Raw genomic sequence first — 26212 nt, forward strand, 5'->3', positions numbered from 1 at the left:
CACAAGCTTCGGCTCCATCTATATTATGGATTGCTTTGGAGTTAGTCCAGTTACCTTCGGCCCTTCTTGCGGCTTCCTGACTTCCATGGATAGCAATGGGTCCCTGTTCCGAAGGTATCTTCATGCAAAGATAAGCAGGATGAAGGATTGCTTCGAAGGCATTAAGAGTACCACGACCAACAATTGCATTGTAAGGATATTCCATGTCAACAATGTCAAACACAACTTGCTCAGTTCTAGTGTTGTTGATGAATCCGAAGGTCACTGACATGGTGATCTTGCCCAGTGCTACAATCTGTCTTCCTCCGAAGCCACAGAGAGGATGTGTAGCATCATGAATCTTATCTTCTGGCTCTTGCATTTGTCTGAAGGCTTTAGCAAATATGATGTCAGCTGCACTGCCTGTGTCAACCAAGACATTGTGGACCAGAAATCCTTTGATAACACAAGAGATAACCATGGCATCGTTGTGTGGGTAATCTTTGAGCTGAAGGTCCTCTTGGGAGAAGGTAATAGGAATGTGAGACCATCTTGTCTTGATGAAGGGTCCTTGCACCCCAACATGCTGTACCCTCCTCTGTGCTTCCTTCTTCTGTTTCTTGTTAGCTGGCTCTGAGGACGAGCCACCTGTGATCGGTAGCACCAGCTTCGGGTCCGAAGCAGCTCCAGCTCGGTTGTTGAACGAAGCCATCAGCTCAAAAAGTGGAAGTGAGTTCACCGGAGGTGGGCGCCAATGTTGGGGACTTGTTCTCAAATGCTAAGAATTAAGAACAAGGCAACATAGAAAATGTTAAGTGTAAAAGTCCTTCGTCCTCCATAACATTATATCCCTTTGGGATATAAAGCATCTCGGACGAAGGTTACGAAGGACGTAGCTTCGTAAGCGTGACAATGAGGAACGAAGCATTCATATAAATCATGAGATATGAAAATACTTAAATGTTATCATAGAATCATCTCCATTTTTATTATTATAAACGAATGTAAATGACTCCAAATTACAAATGTACCTTCGGTCTTGAAGAATACAAGTGTGATGTGAAGGCAAATGACAGGTTCGTGTGTCCAGTACGGGGGTACTGTTCATCTATTTATAGACACAGGACGCAGCCTGTGACGAATTACAATTATGCCCTTTACAAAAGTTTACAACATTATCTTAGACCTCTATGGATAAAAAGGTCATTCTATCTTTATGTCGGTTTGTAACGCCGAAGCTCTATAAAAAGGAACCTTCGGCCATTTCCTGGGGACGATTTCAGCCGAAGCTGCTTCTTCACGCAAGACCTTCGGCGCAACGAAGCATGGCCCCAACATCCTCATTAAAGAAACTATAGAAGGGATATACTTATATAAGAAGGCCGAGCCCACCGGCACTTAGCACCATCCACAACAGAACAAAATTACAACCTGAAAAACAACAGGGAATAAAACCCTGAGTATGGAATTACTCAGCAAGACTTACCCGACTAAAGAAAAGACTCTCAAGGATATGTTGGTTTGTCGGGAACTTAGTGACAAGGTTCCCGGAACGTTGGGAACGAGGAACGGGAACGAGGAACGCGGTACGTCTATTAAAGCAACATGGAACGTTGAGGGGTATACAGCTGATCCACGTTCATTCGATGCGTGGAACGTGTTCCCAACGATTTAGGAACGCAGATAGGGAACGATTGTAATGGAACATGGAACGATGCATAATTGAAACAACCAATGACACGTACATAATATATAATATATGTATATATAATTGATAATGATGGGATCCCGATAATGATAAGTCATAGTGTCTTAGCTTATTTATATATATATATATAACGGTAACGATAATCACTTTCTTGCAAAGCTTAGATAGAAGAGTCTTCTGGATCAATGTCCCATTTAGCATGTGCGCCATGTTTGTAGCCATCTGTTGATCTTGACAAAAGTCGCAAATTGGAGTGAATGAAGACTAATTTATCTGCAGTGGTAGTGTTCATCCTATTGCGCTTGGTGTTATGGATATGGCTGAATGTGCTCCAAATTCTCTCGGCCGATGAACTGCTGATGGGTTGAGATAAAACCTTTTTTGCAACCTCAGCTAAATCTGGAGTCTCAGAACCATAACTTACCCACCATTCAATCGGCTCCATGGTAAATGCATCCAATTGAACGGGTGGCAGCGCAAACATTCCCTTCTTCATAATAAAAGCATTAAATTGCTCCCTCAAAACTTGTTGTTCCCTTGGAGAATCTGCAATTTTACTAAAAGCTTCAAGCACATTAGTCATAACCTCCTTATCTGTATTAGGAGCTTGCCTTATGGTGCCACCAGGAGCTGGGGTGTTGAGGTATTGTTGATGATAAAATTTTGGGCATAAGGCATATGCTAAGCAATGAAGGGGAAGATTCATCTTCTCCCAACGGCGCATAACGATACTTTCAACCTCAACAAAATCATCTTTATGCGGGTTATCATCTTTTGTCATTATATCTTTTATTTCACCAACCATGCAATCCATTCTCTCGTAGATTTCTCCCATCTTTGGACCTTCTCCATCACTAAACCTTAATACGGAGTATATTGGCTTTGCTATTGTTGGGATCGTTTTGCAATGACATACAACGTGCAATTTGTGCTTTTTTACCAGGTAATGGACCAAGCAAATGAACACGAACTCTAGTTAAACTTCCTTTGTACGATTTCTTGCAATGTTTACACTGCCACTCCTTTGTTCCACCAACATTTTTTCCACTCGGAACACCAATAATATTAATTTCATCTAGAAGTGGATGTTTCGTACCAGTAGCCGCAGCTCCATCTTCGTCACCACTGTCTGCGTCTGCACCACCATCTTGGATATCTACAGGCACCTCATGGACGACTTGCACATCATCATCTTCTTTTTCATCCGCACGCTTTCTTTTGCTTGAAGAACCGAAAACCATGTCTACGTTGAGGTTTGAGTTGGGTTGTGGTGCTGTACTGCTGTGCATCAGTGGATGGAGTTCTATTTAAATAGCAGGCAGTACGCGGCCGGCTCCCTGCCTAATCACTTCCTGCGACCGAAAACCCTTCAGCTTCCTGCGACCTTGGACGGACCGACGGATCTCCTCCACTGCGAGCGCGAGTGCGCGACTCCTCCACTGCGAGCGCGAGTGCGCGACTCCTCCACTGCGCGACACCAGAGACCAGACACCTCCACGGCTCCACTACGCGACTCCTCCACTGCGCCGCAACCTCCACTGCGCGACGCCGCGACTCCTCCACTGCACCGCGACGGCGCGACCTCCTCCACTGCGCGATTCCTCTTCCCCACTGCGCTCTTCCTCTTCCCCACTGCGCAATTCCTCTTCCTCTTCCCCAACACGCGATTCCTCTGCCTCTTCTACCCACTGCGCGATTCCTCTGCCTCTTCCGGTGATCCGGTCTTCCCCACTGCGCGGCGGCGACGGCAGCGTCCCAGCGCGGCGGCCGGACAACGCCCGCATCGCCCCAGCGCGGCGGCCAAGCGCGGCGGCCAAGCGCGGCGGCCAAGCGCGGCGGCCGGCAACGCCCGCATCGTCCCAGAGCGTCGTCCCAGCGCGGCGGCCAAGCGCGGCGGCGCGGCGGCCAAGCACGGCGGGGCGACTTCCTAAGGTAAGCGTTCCTACCTTCTATAAACGGCGTTCCGCGAGCGTTTCTTGTAGTGTTCCCCTTCGTTCCCGTTCCTCGTTTCGGGACGAAATTTTGGGAACGCGGAACGCGCCATCGTTCCCCGTTCCCTGTCACTAAGGTCGGGAATCAAGGTAAAGCTTATCAAATTTCAAAGACTCATTTTTGCAGAAAAGCTTACTAATAGTGGATCCTTATGCCAAAGTTTTACATCACAAGTTAAATACTTTTCCTGAATCTAGATTTACCTAATCTAGAGCATTCACTTATCCTACACTAACTTTCTTTTAAATTCAATTTTTTTTGTTTCGCTTGTTATCTACGATGAAGGGCAGCGATCCAGTCTTCATATCCGAGAAGTAACGGCGATCCGAATCGATTAATACCCAGCTGGGGATCTCTAACTACACGACATATGTAGCACTTAACCCTTGCATATGTCAACCATTCCCACGGATCCTCCACTACATGAACTGGTCCGCGCTACCCGGGAGCACATTACCCTACCATCCAGCCTCTTGCCAGGAGGGTAACTGCTACTCCCACCATCTCCCACGCCCAGTGCGCGGTTGTCTTTTCACGTATGGAATAGCCGGGTTCAGGCTTACCCATGACGAGGTATGTGGCCAGTTAAAAGGTCCTAGATCATCAGGCCAACAATCGGTACGATCCTTAATCGACACAGACGGGCGACCTTTCCTGCTCAGCGTCTGGTCCCATTTTAAACTATTTTAAAATTTTGGCGCCTGACAGAGGGGCCATGCCTGGATAATGAATTTATCAACGTCTTGATGCCTTCATTATCCCAAGCCCATTTTCTTTTTGTAAAAACATGAGTCATAGATGAAAAACATTTTTCTTAGTCTATCAGCATGACTAAGCATCTCTAGCTTTTATAAAACAGGTGACAAGGTATGGTAATTAATCTTTCAAGGATGGTAATGCATCAATTGTTTAATCAATCAACTCCTATCACCTAATGCAGCATATAAGTGATAAAATTTTGTAAACACAAGGGAGGTGGCAAATGCACCGGGGCTTGCCTGGGATAAACACTACGTTAGTGTTGTTAAATGGTGAGCATATCTCATCCTGGCACTGGGTCAGATCATCCATCTTGAGGTTGGTCTGTCAATATCATCTTGTGGTCCAGTCTGGTCCATGCCCTTCATATCGATAATCACCTAGCGTACCTATTTGATATGCAAGATGCACATGAATAATTATAAAGATGAATAACATAAGGCTAAACAAAGACACACGGTAATAAATTAAACTCCTAATGTCATGACATTGAAACATTCGCAAGTAAACACTAGGTATCGATATATCACTAAGCATAACAATTACACTTCTCCAACTTATTCGAGTTAATTCAAACACTACGAAACAATAAGCTTATACACACATCCTATGCTCTTCCTAACCAAAGCATAATAATAAAGACTAACAATATTAGGACTCACCATTATCAGACACCTAAGACTTGGAACATAGATAGAAATGCATTAACTATTTTCTCAACCACTTGTTTGGACTAATTTGCATAACATCAATAAGTTACTACCTTTAGACTTGTCACTTTTTAACACTCAAAACTTGGAAAAGATGATAGAACACATGTAACTAAATTTCTAATTTAATAAGGTTTGGCACAAGCATCAAGAAAGCAATAAATCCCAAAGGATTACTAGAACTTAGGTTCACTAGTGATAGTCACCTAAGACTTAGATTAAAGATATGAGTTAACTAGTTTTCTAATTTCAATGGTACATTATAAAGTAATATATTATTTCCCAAGGTTCTAGTCCATTCTATAGCAAGATGATGATAAGAACATACTAACTTAGAGGTACTATGGAGTTACACAAATAAAACCAATTCATCTAAGACATGTAATTGTTCGCTAAGCAAAGCATCGACTTTATCAAACAAACATCATTTAAGATCATAAGCTTTTGGTAAGATTACAATTAATAAGAACAGCATTAACGGCTAGACGAGTGAAGTACTAAATTTTACTACTCGCATTACTTCTTCACTATACACATACAAGGCCTAAATAGCCCCTAGCTCAAATACATTCATCAAAGCATTAACTTTCTTCCCAATTACTAAAGTCTAGAGCAAACAGTAAGAAGGAAATGAATTAATCAAATATAACAAGGCATTTCGATAAACACTTCATATGCAACAAGTTTTCATCAATCAAGGATCAAGAATTGACTAATTCTACCTAGCCAAACAAGAATGACACCAAACAATCAATTTAACACATGCAGATTTTCTGGGCAGCAGCACAGCGGTTAACGGTTTTATTCATAACTCACAAAATATGCATCCAAAAATGGTAAACTAAGACTTTCTGGAAAGCCTAAGAAATGTACTAAAACTTCTTTATAGTTACTAAGAGCTGATTCTCAGTTTAGCTTAGTCAAACAATCCAATTTTCGAAACCTATACAGAATTTGGACAGATTCACATACTGTACTTGGAAAAATCATAACTCCTAAACTAATAGTCCTATGGTCATGAAATTTTTACACAAGTAAGATAAAGAAGTGATCTACAACTTTCCTATATAACATTTCTACAGAAAACATGGTTTACTTCATTGAACTACCTGCTTACTAAAACTGGACACACAATCCCAAACAGTAAGCATTCCATTTAGCTCCTATTTGGTTCCTAAAATTTTTATGTGTTTAATACTTCAAATATTCTAACACCTCATTATTGATCAGAGCTAAAACCTTCTACTTCATCACCCAAACAGTAGCAAAGGATCCGACGATAATCAACACAAAGGATTTGCTAAACACAAGGGAATCATTGACCTATCCACACCTATGCAATACACACCTTGAACCAAATAATAAGCACAAGGAAACGACTGACTAACAATTTTATCTGACCCCAAAACTTCGCAATAACAACAAGCATCGATTTATTCATTTCATCAAACACCTGGTGGTAGACGTGATAGAGCTTTCCTTTCCAAACAAACTCTAGAATCTTCCTTTCCGCCACACTTGCACACAAATACACATAACCTCATATCAACATACGCTAACAAAATCTGCTCGCACTAGAAAATTAGTGAAATAAAAAGAAAGGAGTTAGGAATCACCATGACTAAACATGACGATGACGCCGGGGCTGCGAACAGTGGGGAAAGCAGAGGGTATGGCCGACCAGCACGGAGGCAGGGAGCACGTGGTGAAGGAGATGGAGGCGAGCTAGGGCTAGGCGCAGAGACAAACGCCATGGGAGGGCGACCTTGAGATGAGGGCTGTCGTCCATAGAAGGTGGCTGGAACAGGGAAGTGGAGTTTGGGCGAGCAGAAATGCAGGAGGGAACTCGACCACCAGGGGGAAGCGGCTGGTGCCCAGAGCGCCATGGAAGAAACCCCTGCGTGCAGATCAGGGGGCGAGCTGCAGGAAAAAAAACGCAGGGCCAGGGCGAGCTCCATGGCGGCTTGCTGCAGGGGAGGGCGTCGAGCTGCAGCAGGGAGTGGCGTCGGCCATGGCAGGAAGGGGAGGGAGCTCGGCTGGGCACCATAGCAAGAGGAGGATGGGGAGGCCTTGGCGTCAGGCAGGAATAAGGAGACGAACAGGAGCTGGTTTTTCTGGGTGTGAGCACGAAGGAGACTAGGACTGGGAACGGTAGTTTCGTGAAGAAATCCAAAGCGGTGGCTGAAGATAATGGAAAGGAAGAGAATGACACGTAAGGAGCAGGTGGCAGCTAGGAAAAAGAATAGGGGATTTTCCCCCAAATTTCATTGGATAAGGCTAATTGGATAAGAAAAGAAAGCTACGCTGAGAGAAAGAAAATAACATTTTTCTTCTTTTGGTTTATTTTCTCTCCCATTTGTATAAATAGGTGAGACTAAAACAAGATCGATGACAATATTTGGATAAGATTTGATATAGGGAATACTCCAGAGTCAGATGAATGCTTACTCGTTGTTTATATTTGGAGATTTAGACCGGAGCGAGAAACACACGGAACGAACCAAACGAAATCAGCTTCCATATTTTAGGCTGTATTCGATTTGATTTGAAATCAAATAATTTTATCTGCAATCTGAATAGGGAAACAAATTAATTACAAAAACTCAATATCAGTTCTAATTATTTCGCTCCAGTTTAATCTCGCATCAACACTCTTGTCGCCGAGCCTCTAATAAAATTTACTCAGGTCAAAAATCACAAGAGTGGGTCAAAATTTCAACTTCATATTCTCTTAATCCATAAATTTTAAACGGACCCAGACTTGACATTTCGCAAAATAAATACGCGAGTCCGAAGCGATATAAAAAATGTGATCCTTTCAGAAACGACCTCACGCATCGTTCACGTGGGCGAGAGGTTGTGCACTGTCCAGACACGGACTTAGCACCCGCCACACGTGTCACGATGTCAGGCCACAAATAGACACGTGCAACGCAAGCGTGAAAGAATTTCAAATGAAGTTTAAGAAACCCGATCCGATTTCAAGGATTAAAGTTTGGGCAAGACGTCGATGGCTTAACACAAACGATACTGGATTCGATGTTCCGAAAATTACCAAAGTCTGAATTTTGTAAAATAAATTAGGACAATTTAGACAGATGGAGACAGACACGATATCAAAATCGTGATAGACAAAGATGATTAAAATTTACTGTCCATTTTATTCACCGCTATCGCGTGTTAAAGCCCGCACTCGTGGTCGAGCAGACGATAAACACTTGGGGTGTTACAATATATGCATCCACATTATTAGTTTGACATCTCCATGTCCAAAACTTGTGAAATGTAGTCATCAACTAATACATGTGTTGTTCATCGACTCTAACTAGGGACACTATTTTGAATAATCATACAAGTAAATAATCTCACAAACAATTCACATAATTGATAATCAATACAAGGTGCATCTCATGGATATTCAATTAAGCAATATATATATCATGGATACAAAGAAATATGCTCATCTTTATGATTATCTTTAGGGCATATTTCTAACACATATAACTAGGTGATGTCGATAAGACAAAAAAGAACTCTAATGAAGTCTACTTCACCAACAATGAAATATGTATTGTTCATAGTTACTCCTAGTTGGCTTTCATGTTACAAGTGTCACCGATTCACATTTTATAGTGAATCTATCACTTGTAAACTCCATCAAAACATTATAAGGTATATAATTTGGCTTCTTAATTCATTAATTGATTGGTTCCATCCTTAACTATTGACTAGGTATATGCCCGTGCGTTGCCACGGGAGTTAAAACAATGAACCTGCACTTTATAAATACAACATCAACGACCACACAAAGTAAACTTAAAAGAATATGTGATGTAGCCAACAAACATCCAATTGATAGGTCCAACCAAACACATTCGTAAACCAATCACAACTGCAGAGCTAGTTACTATTAAATTCACGATGACTACACACTACATGTGCCGCCCCCATAGCCACAATGGACTGTAATGCAAAAACACACTACATCGATTAAAAACAAAAAATGTTCTACATCCAGTTGTTACAAGCCATTGGTGAAACCCTTGACAAAAGAGAAAGAGCTATTCTCGATGACAAACCAGAGAACACCATAACATGCCCTGAAAATCAAACGAGCCAATTTAGTATAAGATTAAATACCAAAGATAAACAAAAGACACAAAATCCTATTAGGCTACCAAAGAGAAGGCTCGTACAAGACCACAGTTGGCTCAGAGAACAACTGAAGAAGAGTATAAACACCAAGACAATCAACACAGTGAAGTAATAAAAATAATAGAAAAGGACACTGTTCTAAAAGATTAGTAAAGAAGAGTAGAGAAGTTAAAAAACATTCATTATAGTAACTACAGTATTCAAATTCATTACCACGGCTGCTGAAGAAAAGATGTATGTTAGCCGACCGTTATCCTATTCCATTCCTCCCAAACTTTTAGAACACTGCCTAGATGTAGTATGAACCAAGCACTAAACAACAATACTAATTATAATCGACACTAAATAATATAGGCAAACAGCAATATGCTATCTTGAGACTAAGACTTCACTCCTAACAATCCTAAAAATTGAATAAAACACGCATTATAATAGTAGATAAATGTTTGGGAAGAATGGTGCCAAACATCTTTATGGTGCCCAACATAAAAATTGAATCTTTATGGCTGCATTATAATAGCAAAGAAATGTGGTCAAAACTTAGAACGTCATGTGCTCTAATACAAAGTTTATAATAGGCTACTCTTTTTTGTGGGAAGCACACAGAATAAAAGCACGCCTCATACTCTGATGATGGATTATATAAGAACCATATATTTGCACACAACGATTTATCAAGAGAGATGCTTTCTATAGTACTCGATTAGAAGCACCATGAGCTGAAGCAGTAAAACAATGCAGAGGAGGTGGCAAGAAAATAATTTTAGCTTTCCGATAGCAACACTGAACTAAGCAAAAGCTTCAACCTAAAAGAACTCTAGCAACATTTGCATAATTCATTTATGTCAAGATATACAAAACTCGAGTGGGCAAACTATATAAGACTGCTTACTTATCTTGTCCCATCTGGATGGCATCATGCTCTGTCACTGATTAGCGCTGTTCTTGCCTGTTCTAGTCTTCCTCCTTGGCAATCCTCACCAAGCAGTGCTGCAGGCATCGGAGTTCTATCCAGCTGATCAGCAATCTTCCTCTGCATATCAGCTGGGAGGGAGGGATACTGCTCGCAGAGATCACCATTTATCACATCCTGTAACAGACAAACACATCAGTAACATCATGTTTCAAACTGCATGTACAGTTCAGCTGTAACAACGAAAAACAAACATATCAAATTGTGAATGAGCAGCAGCCCACCTCTTGTTGTCTCCTGCATGATCTGGCCTTCCCACCTCGCTGTAGTCCTGTGCTGCGCCCTTCTGTCCTCCAATCTCCGTGTCTCCACTGGTAAAACAAAACTGGGAAGGAAGACAACCCAAAACCCGTGATAAATATGTTAGTCCAGGATCCATTAAGTCTGTGCATCCTAGGAGTAAGTGGGACGATCATCAATAGATCTTAATAACATGGGCAGTAAAGTTGAGGTAAATTACTTAGCTTTCAGACTCTTCTTTCTTCTAACCGATTCTCCCTTTCTCTCCTTCCTGATCAAAAGAATAAACAACCATGAAACTGAACTTTTAGAACAGTTCAGGAAAGAACATGCTTGGTGTCAATGGACAGATATGCCCGAGGGGGAGCAGGTCACCGCGGCGATGGATGAGTAAGCAGCGGCGTCGGGGCACTCAATGGCCAGATCTGGCTACTGTCTCCGCGGAGGCCCGCTCGGCGTCGAGCTCGTGCCGCAGCCCCTGTGTGGCGTCCTTCGCGGCCTCCCCGCGTCGCCGCCGCCTAGGCGTCCTGTGTACCTGTCTCTTGCCGTTGTGCGGCCACGAACATCCTCCTATGCCCACGCATCATGGCGGAGAAGAAATGGGGGCAGTGGGGAGTTCAGGCAGACAATGAGCTAGCAAAGAAGTAGAGAAAGAAGTAGCTTACCTCAGACATCATGAGCCATGGAATGGCACCCATACCAAACGAGAAGGTAATGACGAAAGACTGAACATATACAGTTGCACGGGTCATTATTTTGGCATAGGTTCCACATTTGTATCCAATTTTTCAGAAGAAACAAAACTGGCACATACCACAATACCAACAAAGGGAGATCATTGTTAAGATGTAGTACGAGTTAGAATCCTATGAAATGTTATCCTGGAAAAAAACGAACCATAAAAAAGGATTAGAAGAAACCTCAGTAGATATTGTACAGGATCTGCATAAGGCACACATTACCAATAAAGTTTTATCATCTTCTCACTCGAATCCTAGATAAAGAAACTTGAACATACCTTGAGAAAAATACCACAGAAACGACAAGAAGGCATAGAGTCATGCCAGAGGTAGAAATCTGTCATTTGAAGACAGTGTTAAGTCAATAGTTACAAAGAAAGCATGCAGGCTAGTTATTTCACAGGGAAGCGACAGTTACAATGAGAACTGAGAAGGATGTGTCGTCCAACTCTGTCTAACAGCCATGTTGTAACTCCAGTAGCAAGGACCTGACGAAATGCAGTGATCGGCTCAATAAAAATTACAGATAAATTGTACTACCTCCATTCTTAGATATATGACATTGTTGACTTTTGAAATCAGCACTGGTAACTGAAGAAAAATCACAGGAATTCTAGGTGATGCTGTTGTCTGATCGATCAGCAAGAGAGTACACTTAACTGTAGGCTGTAGCGCTATATCTTAAGTTACATGATCAAGATGTACTGCAACTGCAGAAATAACCATCTAGCACTGGTAACTGAAGAAAAATCACAGGTATGATGTTGTTTTGTCAGTGTAGCACTGCAGAAATAACCATCTAGCAATTGCAATGCCCTAAATTTATGGCGGAGACATGCACAAGTAATTGGGGGAGAAACACGACCGTTTTGGAAGAAATTTTAACTTCCAAGTTTGTTAGACATACACATCACAACAGGAAAACAGATATAACTGAAGGATCACAAGAGAAGGTTACACTATAGAGAATCCAGGTATTCCTTTCAGCGCTCATGGAAAACGGAAAGAAGTAAAGCCCAGACCTGGGTAAATCTTCTGGAGATAAAACAGTGTAGTTATACCATCTTCGTTTTTCTTCTGAAGTTCAGCCATGTTGTAGAGTACAATCTCAGAGTAATATGGAGTAAACATACTGCATAACAAAACATGAAGACACGGAATGTAAGAAAATAGTATAATTGAACAGCCAAACCAGGGGAAAAATGCACAGAATAAAATAATCAAATTGCAACAAAAAGAGAAGTGGCAAGTCCACAACTAAATGAACAAGCAAATAGACTAAAGGAGCCCCACCTAAAGGAGACCATTTCCGAAACAGGCCGTGCAACAGGCATTTCCATGAACAGTGAGTTCGTAAAAGAACTGAAGTCTTCGCCTTGCTTCTAAATTTTTAGGGATAGTTGCAGGAGATTCTTTAATTGTCAGAAGTGAATACAATCTCTTGATCAAGTCTTTCTGGGCAGATTACAAAAGAACAGATCAGACTAATGACTAAAGAAAAATGCAGGCTACCAAAAAAAATAAAGACACAATAGCAAAATGTGCATTCAGTACTTAGAAAATACCAATTTGGGATCATTTGGCCACTTGAGTTTATTGAAGAGGCGACCTTCAGCCCTTGCTAAATTAATTTGATCCCAGTCTTCAATGTGGCCACTAACATATATAAACAAAGGGCTTTAGCAAAGTGAAAGTGTAAGGGCACAAAATCTGAGGATAAGGTAGAAGGAACACAGACAAACAACAGACCTCATATCAACTGAAAACGCTTCATGATGAACAACATCATATAGGTCTTGAATAGCATTAACCAAACCTTTTTTCAAATCACTGGACTCCGTCGTACCTCGCTACAAAACAATGTTCTCATAGTTAATATACACAAGCACACACTTGAACCATCCAAAATAAAATGTTCAATTAGTGAAAACGCAAGTGACACATACACCGTATTTTACATCAGAAGGAAAATTTTGCCACTAACAGACTGCTGGAGAAAGGTCGATACGGCTGTGGTTAGGGCTAGGAGGTTTTGGCATAAATTTGACGGTCCATGGATTTTACTCTATATTCTACTGAAAAAGATAGAAAAGCAATATTATAGGAGATTTCTAAAGGGAATTTAAAATTGTAAAGGAAAGCCAAATTTGAGATTTGACTCATGAATATGGTGATCCTGTAGCTAAGTTAGAGAATTGGCTCGCCAATAGGGTGATTGCATAGTAAATAAGCCTCAGAAATACAAAGAGTCAACTTCCCTAAAAAATACCAAAACATCATACATACCAGTATTCCCAATACAGCAACAAGCTTGGCAATAACATTAAGCAGTTTTTTGAAATGAAGATCACTTTGGATGGTCCGCTTCGATATGTGTCTCGGATACCACCATAAATTCTTTCCACCCTAAATTTTCCAAAAAAACAAAGCAACATGAAAATCTGTCAAATTTGTGAGGTGAAATGAAACATCAATGTCAAATTATTGTGTCTGCTGTTGTGATGGGCCTTGGCCCAGCTCATGTATTTCCCTCTGTGAAATATATACAATAGCACACCTTGTTTTCGGGTTAGGGTTTCCAACATGTTATCTAGCCAGCAATTTCTCTTCTCTTAGCCATCATCGGCCTCTCTCCGACCATGGATGGCGCTCCCCCCATCTTTTCTGTTGTTGGGAGGTCATCGTTGCTAGATATTGGCATGCAGAGAACAGTGTCTGAATAAAACTTTGCTATTTAGCAGGAAAAACATTGCAATGATTTGAACACTATCTTTTCCCTAATTACAACATATATATGTTACCAAGCATTAGAAAAAATATGTTACCAGAACTTACATGCAATTGGTGCAGACTATCAACATGTTGCTTGTAAAGCCTGGGCTCTTTTTGCTCACTTGGTAATGAGGATGCTTCATCAGCTAGATATTGGCATGCAGAGAACAGTGTCTGAACAAGCACACGAAATAAATAGACCAACTTATGAAGTATAGACCACAGAGAATGCAAAATAAGTGACATTGAGATAAACCAAAAGGCAACACTGGGTTGATGTTTAGTGCTAGTGGCATGTTATCTGCAAAGTCAAACGGACGACACAACCTAGGGATCAGGCGATGCGAGGCATCAGCTGTACGGTGGGATCGTTGGAGAGGACAACCTGCACCATCGCCAACAAGCCATCGAGCTGCATAGGACAACACCAAGAAAATCATATCTGAATCCGATAGATCGAGTGCCACCCCGTGAGGGAGGGAGGGAGGGGGACACCGCTCCTTCTACTATAGCTGGGAGGAGAGCCACACAGCCGCCAACGTCGTCCCGCTAGACGAGGCATCCGTGCCCAGGTTCGCGCACAGCACTGGCAACGTAACCGTCATCTGGGCCATCGTCTCGGCGTCCTCGCTCGCGGTCAACCCCGCCGCGGCTGGCTCTGACGTCAAGAGGTCTGAGATCCGACAAGGAAGCGCAACCAAGAGGGTACAGTGACTCGAGGCAGAGGGCAGGGAGGGCGAGCGTGGAAGTGGCGAGGTCCCAGCCATTGAAGTATGTGGCGACCCCGAGGCCCTACCGTCGGCGTCCATGGCTGGAGATCTGGCGGCCGGTGGCAAGGAAGGAGGGGAGCGAGGGTTTCCTTGGAGACCTTTCTGAGACGAGGAATGCGAATTCGGTGCGCATGAGAGAGTCAAAGAAGAGGGAGCGGTTGCTACGGTCTGGAGACATCGCACGGAGGACGGCGTGGAGAGAGGGGAGAGGAGATGCAGCGACACGCTCGTCGTCGTCATCAAGGGTGTGGGATGGGGCGTGGGATTTGGGCGCCGTGGCACCGGGCGGAGGGGTGCAGCCCTCGACGGTTAGACGAGCTTTGGCGACCTCAAAGCGCGAGGATCTAGGAGGGGGAGGGGTTGCGCAGGATGGATGGATGGTGCAGATTTACTCGAGGCAGAACGACAGAACCAGCGGGGCAGACTACTTTTACTGCCTTAATAAGTAGTATACAGATATACAGATTATCGTGGAAAGTTGATTGAGTTCAGGAGGCACATAAATGACCCCAGGCCTATAGGTTAGCAGGAGATGATATATGTGTTTTTATGTAAAAGTTGCATACAGCCAAACCATCACATGATACCTCCTCCCAACTGAAACATTCCAAAACCAGTTTTTAAAGTGAGGAGACCTGTTACCTTTGACACCTGAATATATTATGCTACTTAATATACTATGCTACTGGATGAGTAGAACAAGAACCATAATATACTTTCACCAGTTAGCGCATTAACAGGTTGAACAGTTGCCAGATATAATTACCTTAGATGAAATAAATGGTGTTTTGCTGAGGTCAAAGCATTCTGGAGGAAGATACCTGAAAAAGAACAGAAAAGAATTTGTAGCGAGACATCCCTGTCGTTCTAAAATGGCCATAAAAAGAAAACAATGATGTCTTGTCAATAATAAAAATTAAATGTATGCATCACTCACTTGTTCAAGGCATTATACGAAACACCAAGAATCAGTTTCATCCCTCTTTTTCCTATTCCTAGAGTTGGTGAGAGGGGAAACCTTAACTGGAGCAAAAAAACAGCAAGAATCAGTTTGTTGGGAGCGTAGTAAAACTTAAGCAAGAAAGAGATACTACCATAGGTTTACATAAAACAACAAGAACAACAGACCTTAGTAACCATCAATTACCATAGATGAGCAAGGTTTTGTATCCTGATCTAGCAACCATGGCCGGTTGTCAAGCAATATAAGGAACTGATTCTTGGTATGAGGGCAAAAAAATATTGTCAGTTCTGCAAGATATGATTGTATAACCCTGCATTTAAAATGAAAGAAAACCTTGTTTACTTCCCCATTCATAGTAAATAGACATGAATTTACTAAAATTTACAAAGTATACCAGGTTATCGGAGTCTACAAAATGGGTTATCGGATTTTACAAAAATATTGATACTCTAACATAGCTCTATAGCTGGAGTCTACAAAACCTCTATAGTATAAAACAATCATTTTAATACATACACTAAACAAAAATAAGTAATTCATGTTCTACTATTGCATAACGGATAGCAACACAAGATTACAAGAAACCCACAGAATATTGTATCATATAACATCAAATACATGGATAACTATTCTGAAACGAAGAAGAGTTGCATATTTTTATAGTAAGAATATGAGAAAATGAGAGGGGGGTAAGGAGCCCCTATGAAAGCAGAGCCTGCCTATACACACAAAAACACTACAATAAACTCACGCACTCACAAAACTTAGTGCAAAAGTGCCATCCATGATAGACTTTTTGATAGAGATCAAGGACAAGTGACAAGTCTACATGGGATACTGCTATAAAGTTTTGGTGCATAGTGGTTTGTGTTTGATGTTTATTCCCGGTGTGCAGAGGGGTGGGTGTGTTCATTAATTGCAAAGCTCTTGCCTTATGTTTAAAAAAGAAAAGACATGCCCAAATAGAAACAAAAGAGAGACAACTATGATTTTATAAAACATGTTGGCCAGTTTGGTTGTGCCTCCAGGCAACAACCCAGGGTGTCAATTTTGGGTTGTCGGCACCCTGCCTGCAAGGTCGTACACAGAACGACCACACTATCTCCTGAACATCTTGCTGATATAAGCCAGTTTGGCCCGTGATAACACTTGAATCAACATATGCCTGTCAAAAATGGAAGACATGCATTAATTTCAATAGACAACATGTAAAATGGTAACAGCTAATCGGTAAGTATTATATACGACAAAAAAACATATCACAATTATCATCACACATAAGTCTAGAACCAGTAATATGAAAAGTGTAAGTAACTGACAGTTACAAGTAATTCAAGAGCTCTCTTACAGGGTATGATGGATCTTGGACCGCAATTGTCACATTAGATCCAAAAAGTACCTAAAATGTTGAATTAGGAGAATCATTAGCAAACAATTTAAGATGAATTGTAAATTTAAGAATGGGAGAGTCAAATCTGCTTTGGCACCTGCAAGCGAGATATGTTACATTTGGCACCATCAGAGACAAATATGTCTGAATCTTCAATACCAAGGTCCGTATAGTAGGTTGCAGCAATAACTGCCCTGAGTTTCTGCATTAGCAATCAGCATGACATTTTATGACACTGAAGAAGCTTATACATGAAATTTAAGAATAGAGCATGACAATCTGCTTTAAACTAAGAAGTAATACATTAGAAAACAATAACCCTTAATAATTAGAGAATCAGATATCGTAACAATAAGAAGTTAAAAAACAGTAATCCTTTGCTCAACAAATCCTCAATCTGCGTCAAAGAACTTATAAATAAAAGACGACCTATCTTTGTGTCCAGTTTTCTCCATGAAATATTTATGTAAAGCTTCACATAGTATAGATGTTAGATAAGTATCTGAATTAGCCTGTTAATGCAATGAAAATTGCTGATACCACCACACGGTACCTTTTCACCTTGCTCAGCTCCATAACCGATGTTGCCATCAATTGTTGACAAGGCATGTGCTGGTCTCTGTGTTTACAAATAGACAAATAAAAAATAATGTAATTGTAAAAGAGATATTAAGCAGCAACAAATGCAAGTGTTTTTTCAACTATAAAACTGAAAGTACCGGAACACTGGGATTTCTTTTTTGGGTTGAATATATATGATTAACATGTCCAACACTTTATAGTAGAAGAATCAGATCAAAATCAACATGTTGAAAGGAGATGACTTCGGAGCAGAATTGCGCGCGCTCGACCTTGTCGCATTTGATGGACCTGGAGACGGCAACGACCTTGATCCTGCTGGGAAGCATGACATGGCAACAAGATTAGAATTGTATTGTACTGTGCAAGCTAGCAAAATGAGAGAGGCAAGCAGCTGCTGTTCCTTCGAGAAGAAGCTTTCACCCAGCACATGACGACACACGGATGGGATAGCGTTTGGCAGCTCCACCTACCGATGCTACCAAAGAAAAGGGGAATCTTTGCCAGGTCGTCTTCGTTCAAGGACACCGGCAGAGGCGCGCTCCAGATCTCGCCCGTACGTCCATGAACCTGGCGGGCGAGTGAAGCGAAGGCCGATGTATGGGGCTGGCAACAGATGGGGGAGGGAAGGGGAGGTAGACAAGGTGGTGGTGGTGCTTGGATCGGTCGGTACCTGGGAGGCGCGGACGCTGTCCTCTCGGGAGCCAATGAATCCGTGGGAGAAGACGACGACGAACCTAGCTTGGTCCCGGGGCACGCCGCTCTCGGCGAGGTGGCGGCCGTCGCGGAGCCTGAGCCTGCGCGCCGTTGAAGTCGTGCGTGCGCTGAATCAGGCGAGGTTGAAGTCGTGTGCGTAAATGGCGGAGCTGGCGGAGCGGTTGAGGCCGTGGTCGTGGGGGAGGAGGTCGAGGTCGTGGGCATCCTGCAGCGCGCCGTCGCTGGAGTGGAGGCGGCAGGCGTCGTAGCCTAGGGTGTAGAAGGCAGGCGCGGTATAGGATGGGCTGCAGAATGGGCCGCACCATCGTTGGGCCGCATACACCGCTCGAACACAGGCACTGCTATGGTATTATTTGATTAGTGCCACACCGACCACCCAGAGCATCGAAACGTGACTTATAAGCGTTGGTGTGTGTTGTTTGTTGCTCAGACACGTTGGTGTGTGTTGTTTGTTGCTCGGACTAATGTCTCTGGTTGCAAGAACAAGAATTTTTTTGGCGCGGGGCTGGGCAGAAAGGGTTCAGAGGCAGAACGGCAGAACTTGTCAGAGGCAGACTACTATTGCTTACTTAATAAGTAGTAGAGATATGCTGGTGCGTGGAGAAGTTCAAAAAACATACCTAATGAATGTTACTTTGTTTTAGAGCTCTTATTGCACATCTGTATCTCTGTCTCTATCTCTACTATATTAAAGCATCAGTTTGAACGGTCGTCTTGCATCATTTTTTACAAATACCTCCCTAAAATTCTACGAATCAACCTGCTGTCCTCACGTGTCTCTGTCCCGCCTCCCTCTGGGCCCACACCATATTTGTCCCCAACCTCCCTCCCCACGTCGCCTCTGCCACGCCTCCGCTCGTCTAGATCTTCCTGCGACGTCCCTCCCCACTGCGCTGCTCCGCTCGTTGCCTCCCCGTGACCTCCCTCCCATGCCGCCTCTACCACGCCTCCATTACCGTAGAGCTTGCAATCGGCCTGAGCGCCCTAGAAATATCGCAACCCCTCTGCTCGCCATGAACCCACTCGTAACCGCGGGCGCTCCAACCGCGGCCACCATCCTCGCCTGCGGTCGCTCCAACCGTGGCCTCCCGAAATCCATGTCGTGCTCCGTTCTTGCCGCGTCTGCTCCAACCGCGACCGCCATCCTCGCCTGCCCACGTTCCCAACCGCCGTCCTACCAGCCTTATGCACCTCATTCCCAACCACGCTCACCCAACACCCTTATCGTGCCTTCCACCCTCGCCAGCCCGCGTTCGACGCATGTGCTATAACATCCCAAATTTTATCCCAAGGTTAGAAACCCTAAACTCCTAAACCCCCCTATTTATCTCATAAGACCCCATCTCATGAAACATTTCATTCATCATATGCATACACCATGTTTGCTAGTAGCACTTCACATAGAATATTTTATTTTGGGCACCTAGGAAATTTAGATGAATATTTGCTAAAAAGGAAAAAGAGATCAAGAAAAGAAAGGTGAAAAGAAAAAGGAAAAAGAAAAAGAAACCCCCCCTCGGCCGGGCCGAATCCGGCCCAAGCCTTCCCCTCTCTCTCTCGCGCCCGTGCTCTCCCCCTCCCTCGCGGCCCACGCGGCCAAACTCCCGCAGCGCCGGGCTCCCCCCTGACAGCCCAACCCCACCCGTCAGTCGCGCCCACCCTCCTCCCTCACGATCGCCCTCTCTCTGGCGGGTGGGCCTCGCCTGTCAGCTCTCTCTCTCTCTCGCCCATGATCGGCTATCGACGCGATCACCGCCGGCCACCGCTCCGCCACATCCCCTCGCCATTACTCGCCCACCAGCCGAATTGGCACCTTGCGCCTGCCCCGAGCCATCCTGTCACCCCGTCTGCCCGAGCCATCCCATCGCCACCACTGTGCACCATCATCTCCGCCGCGGCAAGCGTCGCCGGTGCTCGCCACCTCTCCTATCCCCCCTCCCCGGTCACCTATAAAAGGGATCGCCCGAGCTCTAGCTTCCTTCACACCAGCTTCAGCCACCACTCTTCCCTTCCCCGAGCTCAATCGAGCCAGCGCGCTGCCCTCTTCCTCCTCTCCGGTGAGCCCTCCCTCCCTTCTCTAGTAGCCTAGAGTTCAATTGGATTGGCTCGCAAGGTTCACCGCTCCATCACGAACATGGTGCACCCTTTCCCTTCACCTATTACATCTGTGGGCATCACCGGCTGAAAGTCACCTAGAGGGGGGTGGATAGGCGAAACCTGAAAATTATAATTCTAAATCCAAACTAGATCCCTTGGTTAGTGGTTAGAACAAGAAGCACAATTATCGGAGTGAAAAACTAAGTCCTTTGCTTGTAAAGAGTGTTGCTTTCAAAGAATGCAGAATTAGCAAATCAATACAACCGATAAGTTTATGGAGTATAGAGCAAGAGGACTTAGATAAAGAAGAGGTATAACACAAATTCTTTCTTGCAAGGTGTTGCTTCTCTAAATGAGAATTTAACTCGAAGCAACATAAAATAATATTAGCAAGGAATAGTGCAAGAGAACTTAGAGAGAGAGAAAACAAACAAATCACAAGCAATAAACACAAGAGACACGGGTGATTTGTTTTACCGAGGTTCGGTTCTCGAGAACCTAATCCCCGTGGAGGAGTCCACTAAGGATGGGTCTTTTTCAACCCTTTCCCTCTCTCCACCGATCACCAAGACCGGCGAGCTCTTCTTCTTCTTTGTCAACGAGAGACCAAAGTCTCCGCAAGGCCAACCACAAAGATAAGGGGCTCTTGCTAGCTTTACAATGAATGGGAGTCAAAACTCCACGCACGAATGATCACAAGGTGTAGCACACACTTTCTCTCAATGAATCTCACAAGGCACTAGTGCTAAACTCACACGAGCAGCTCTCTTTTGCTTGATCTCTCTTTTGTGGCACTTGTATTGCTTGTGGTGGCCTAAATCTTGTGTATGAGATAGATCAATGAATGGAGGTGGTTGGGAGGGCTTGTATATGTCAACTATATGACTTGGAATGTTGCTTGGGCTCTCATACCACGAAGTGGATGGTTGAGGTGGTATTTATAGCCACCAACCAAATTGTGGTTGTTGGGAAGGCTGCTGGCGATGGGCGCACCGGACAGTCCGGTGCGCCAGCCACGTCACCCAACCGTTAGGGTTCTGACGGTTTCGACCATTGGAGCTCTAACAGCCTGGGCCACCGGACAGTCCGGTGCGCCTTCTGGCGCTGCTCTGACTCTGCGTGAACAGTCCGCGCACTGTTCACCTGTCAGCCGACCGTTGGAGTCGACCGTTGCACTGGCGAGCCGTTGCTCCGCTGGCACACCGGACAGTCCGGTGAATTATAGCGGAGCGCGGACTCAGAAACCCGAAGGTGAAGAGTTTGAAGCCGATCCACCCTGGTGCACTGGACACTGTCCGGTGGCACACCGGACAGTCCGGTGCGCCAGACTAGGGTTCTCTTCGGTTTCTTTTGAACCCTAACTTTAATCTTTTATTGGTTTATGCTGAACCTTTGGTACCTGTAGAACATGTAATCTAGAGCAAACTAGGTAGTCCAATTATTTGTGTTGGGCAATTCAACCACCAAAATCATTTAGGAAAAGGTTTGACCTAATTTCCCTTTCACCAACGACCTCACCGCCGCGGGCGCCCGCCACCTCACCACGGACCGACCGTTCTAAGCCCCCACCGGCCAAATTGACCCCTCCACCACGACCCCCTATCCCCACCGGTGCTTCGCCACCTCCCCGACCGCCAAGAACTGGGTCACCGATGAAGATTCGCCGTCGAACTCCGCGACCGGTTTTCCTCTCGGCCGAACCCCCCTGGTCACCCCCCCCTAACGCCATTCTTCTCCCCCTCGCTGGCACGTGGGCCCGCACCCACGGCGCTGTCCCCGCGCCGCTCCTGTTGACGGGCCGAGCTGGGCCGCATACCCGCGTGGCCGCGCGCGCGCCCCTGGCTAGGCCAAAATCCCCCCGGCCCATTTAGCAAGGAAATCCTTTTCCTTTTCTTTTTCCCATTTCTTTTTGCCATTTTCACATAAATGTTTTTATGTTGATATTTTATGCACCAAAAATAGTCCAAATAATTTTATATGGCACAAAATAAAAATGTTTAAAACTTGGCACACATCACTAAGCCACCATGGTTGATGTATTGTTCATTGCCTACTTTTGCTAAGAGGAGAGGGATCCGATCCTCCGGAAATTGTAACTCCGGAAGAAGGGCAGGAACCCGACCTCTCCGAAATAGACCTTTCGTGCCAGGAGAGCTTCGACGAAGGCAAGTCCATTCTTCCCTTGATGCATAAATTACCTACTCTTTCTACCACTACCTAAGCCGGGAATAAGGGATTGGGTCCTTTGCATGGTGAGAAGAGAGATAACCCGCATTAAAGAATATCTTTTGAGTACAAAATGTGGGATGAAAAAAGGGTGGTGTTTTTAATGAATAATGCTTTCAAAAAAAGTGTATGATGAAGGGTATTCACCCTTATCACCTTTTGAGCAGGATAATCAGGGACTCCCTGGTTTAGGGGAGGGCCTCAGGTGTTGGCTCAGCCGAGTTAGGTGTGAGCAGAAGGATTGTCCCCTCATATAAGAACCGATTTGTCATCCTTCACTACCTATACTCATGACATGTACAACCACTCGAGACTGTATGGGCAGTCACTCAATCTGAACTCGTACGGTCCAAACCCCAGGGTTATGTTGGTTAGGGAGCATCGGGAGGATAAGGAGGGGGAATGTTTTGTCCGGTTTGGACATGGTGGTGGCCTGACTCCTTCCGGTATAACCATTAAGGTAAGGACGTGCAAGGAAGGAAAGAGATTCAGATTCGGGTCTCATTGGCCATGAGACCACAGAGCCGGACTAGTGGGTAAAGTGCACCCCTCTGCGCAGAGTTCAAACCTATTCGAATAGTCCGTATCCACTGGTATGGACGAGTCTGGTGTGGTATGACAATTAGGGTTTATGATCTCCGTAAATAGGGACATGTGTGTGTGGGTGTTTTTGGAAATAAAAACAATGCCACGGGAGCAGGAAGCTCAGTGGTGGTTGAGTGCGAAAATGTGCTACTTCTTTCTTTGGGGAAAACCATCAAAGTATCGCCTTTTCCTGAAAAGAAGAGTGACTTCAACTCCACCATATCAAGCATGTACTATATAGGTCCCTTTCTCTTTACGGGCGGGATGGGCTTGCGGAATACCTAGTGTATTCACCCAGATTTATTTATGTTTTTCAACAGCTGAAGACTTCTTTTCTGCTATGCTCGACTAGAAGGGGGTTGTATCTGCACCCAGTCTGACTGTGGCTTGGGCTAGTTGTTCTTCCACTGTGCTTTGTATTTCAGGCTCGCTAGAGCTTGTATTTTGGTATTGTAATAGCTTTTATTCGAAACTCTGTACTATTTTAAGTAAGGAATGTGGTTACTAGCTTCCTGGGACTAGTAATTGTTTCACATTTGAGTCCCAAAGGATCGGGACGCTTCAGGTGGTATCAGAGCCATAGGACTTGTCGTAGATCGCAACCCTGACCTTAAAAGTTTTTCTTAAAAGAAAAGACCTCTTACCCTCTAAAAAGAATCCTCTCTTCTTTCCCCGATATTAACAAACCCTTCTTCTCTTGCTACCAGATGGAAGGCTCCTTTGTCATTAGGACATCCTACTGCTCGGAGGTGGAAGGATTCCCTCATCTTCTACAGAGTTGTGCGCTTCGCATGGGGATCCGCAAGAAGCCGGAGTACGTCTGGAAAGAATATCGCGAAAACGGAATTGAGAAATGCTCTATGGCAGTCTACCTGGGAGAAAGCCGAAACTACCCAAATCGCCCTCCCTTCCAAGTCACCGCCACTGTGCACCGCTTTCCAGACACTTGCCAGAAGCTGCCCAAAGAGCACTCCACCAGCTATGCCAAAACTACAGCAGGGAAGTCTCTGAGACACCCCTTCGTTACTTCCCATCCAGCAACAAAAATACCCCTACCTGGAGGAAAAGACTTTAGGCCTTGTCAGGGAGAGATCCTAATGAGGATGACCTCACCATAGTCTACATGGCCGGATATCTCCACACCCTTGACAACCACTATGACAACCTTTTCTCCCACTGCACCCACCTAAATTCTCGGGTGGAAAGCCTAGAGCAACAAATCAAGGAATTAAAAGAGGAAAAGGCGTCCCTCCAAGAAAGTCTCGAAATAGCAGAAGGCGAAGAGGCCAACACTCGTGAGGCCTACCAAACTCTGAAGATGGACTACGCTAAGAAGTTAAAGAAGCTCGCCCCACTAAGAAGATTCGGAAACGAACCAAGAGCCAAGGATGCCAGACTGACCGAAAAAAGGAAGCCCCGCCAACACTGCCTCCCTCCAGGATAGAAAGTTTGTCAGACATTGAGGAGATGTCCCTGGCTAGCCTTGACGATCTTCTTAGGGAATTTGGGGATACCTTAGAATGGGAGTTTGGAAGCACCTTAGAAAACGCTCGCGCGTAGCGTGTTCTATGACAATTGTATGCTTGTAATGAACTTGAGTGATGATTAAAATAATGTGTTTGAAAAAAATATATGTATATATGGCATGTGCATAGTAGTAATCCTTTCCCCCTGGCAGATGGCTTCGGATAAAACCACGCCTACCGCCTCAGGGATTGGAGCAAGGTCTCCCCTAGGTGCTGAAGAAGAAGTCAGTGGAGAAGGGAGTGAAACCCACCTCCCTGCACCTCCAGAGCTGCCATTAGATTTAGCCCAAGTTCTGGCCAACCAAACCCGACTCATTGAGGTCCTCACCAGAAGCCTTGAAAACTAGCGCCCAAATGGTGGAAGGCCTCAGGACAGGATGGGAGATTTTCTAAGGCTCAAGCCTCCCACATTCGCCGGATCCAGCAACCCGCTCGACGCTGATGACTGGTTGCGCACAATAAAAAGGAAGTTAGAGGCCATCGGATGCCCTGAAAACCAACGTGTTCATCTTGTTGCTCATCAACTCTCCGGGATGGCCCTATCCTGGTGGGATACTTTCAGCGCTGCCGTCGGAGATGCTACCTAGGCAGAATTTGAAGCCGCCTTCCGAGAGCATCATGTGCCCCTAGGGATCGTCCAGCTCAAGGAAGAAGAATTTCGGGAATTAACCCGAGGAGGGAGATCTGTTAGTGAGTATGTCCACAAGTTCACAGAATTGGCTCGCTATGCGCTTGATGATGTCAGCACAGAAGCCAAGAAGATGGCCCGTTTCTTGAAGGGACTAAGACCATAACTCAAGACTATCCTCGCCAGCCAAGATTTTCTTAGCTTCTCGCACCTCTCAAACAAGGCCATACAAGTGGAAAGGGCTAGAGAAGAAGAAAAGGGTCACCTCAAGAGGAAGTTTCAAGTCCTCCGAGCTCAGCAGCAGGACAGGCACCAAAGAGTTCAATCTTTTGGGTTTCCTCCCAAATGACCAAGCTTCAACAAACCAGCAGGATCTGATTCGTCATGTTTCAGTCAGCAGGGTCAAAGTTCCCTCCAGGCCCCCTCCGTTGCAAGCAACCATCCTCCAGCCAATGCTTGTTGGCACTACGGAGACCCCAGTCACTACAAGAATAATTGTCCTCAGTTGAAGACATCAGTGCCTACCTAATCCAACTCGGTGAATGGCCCCAAGAGTGCCCCAGCACCCGCCTCCAAGGCACCCTCCTCCAACAACCATCTAAGCAAGACCCAGTATCATGGCAGGGCACGAGTGAACCACGTCAACGCTCAAGAGGCTCAGCAAGCCCCGAGAGAAGTACTCGGTGAGTTCCTAGTTGAATT

The 26212-nt window shown here is 44.6% G+C and overlaps 2 long non-coding RNA genes across 2 annotated transcripts; both read right to left on the reverse strand.

The window, feature by feature from the left end:
* Positions 1-12549: 12549 nt before the first annotated feature.
* On the reverse strand, positions 12550-13662 carry LOC103649203 (uncharacterized). The gene is made up of 4 exons (XR_004856403.1): positions 13543-13662; positions 13006-13106; positions 12822-12912; positions 12550-12711 (listed from the first exon to the last, which is right to left on the reverse strand). It is a non-coding gene; the product is annotated as an uncharacterized lncRNA (long non-coding RNA).
* A 2159-nt stretch (positions 13663-15821) lies between these two features.
* Positions 15822-17335, reverse strand: LOC103647582 (uncharacterized). Its single transcript, XR_562919.3, has 3 exons — positions 17250-17335; positions 17111-17161; positions 15822-16927 (listed from the first exon to the last, which is right to left on the reverse strand). It is a non-coding gene; the product is annotated as an uncharacterized lncRNA (long non-coding RNA).
* Between the last annotated feature and the right edge of the window lie 8877 nt (positions 17336-26212).

This window comes from Zea mays, chromosome 2, assembly GCF_902167145.1.
Source record: "Zea mays cultivar B73 chromosome 2, Zm-B73-REFERENCE-NAM-5.0, whole genome shotgun sequence".
Classification (NCBI taxonomy): domain Eukaryota; kingdom Viridiplantae; phylum Streptophyta; class Magnoliopsida; order Poales; family Poaceae; genus Zea; species Zea mays.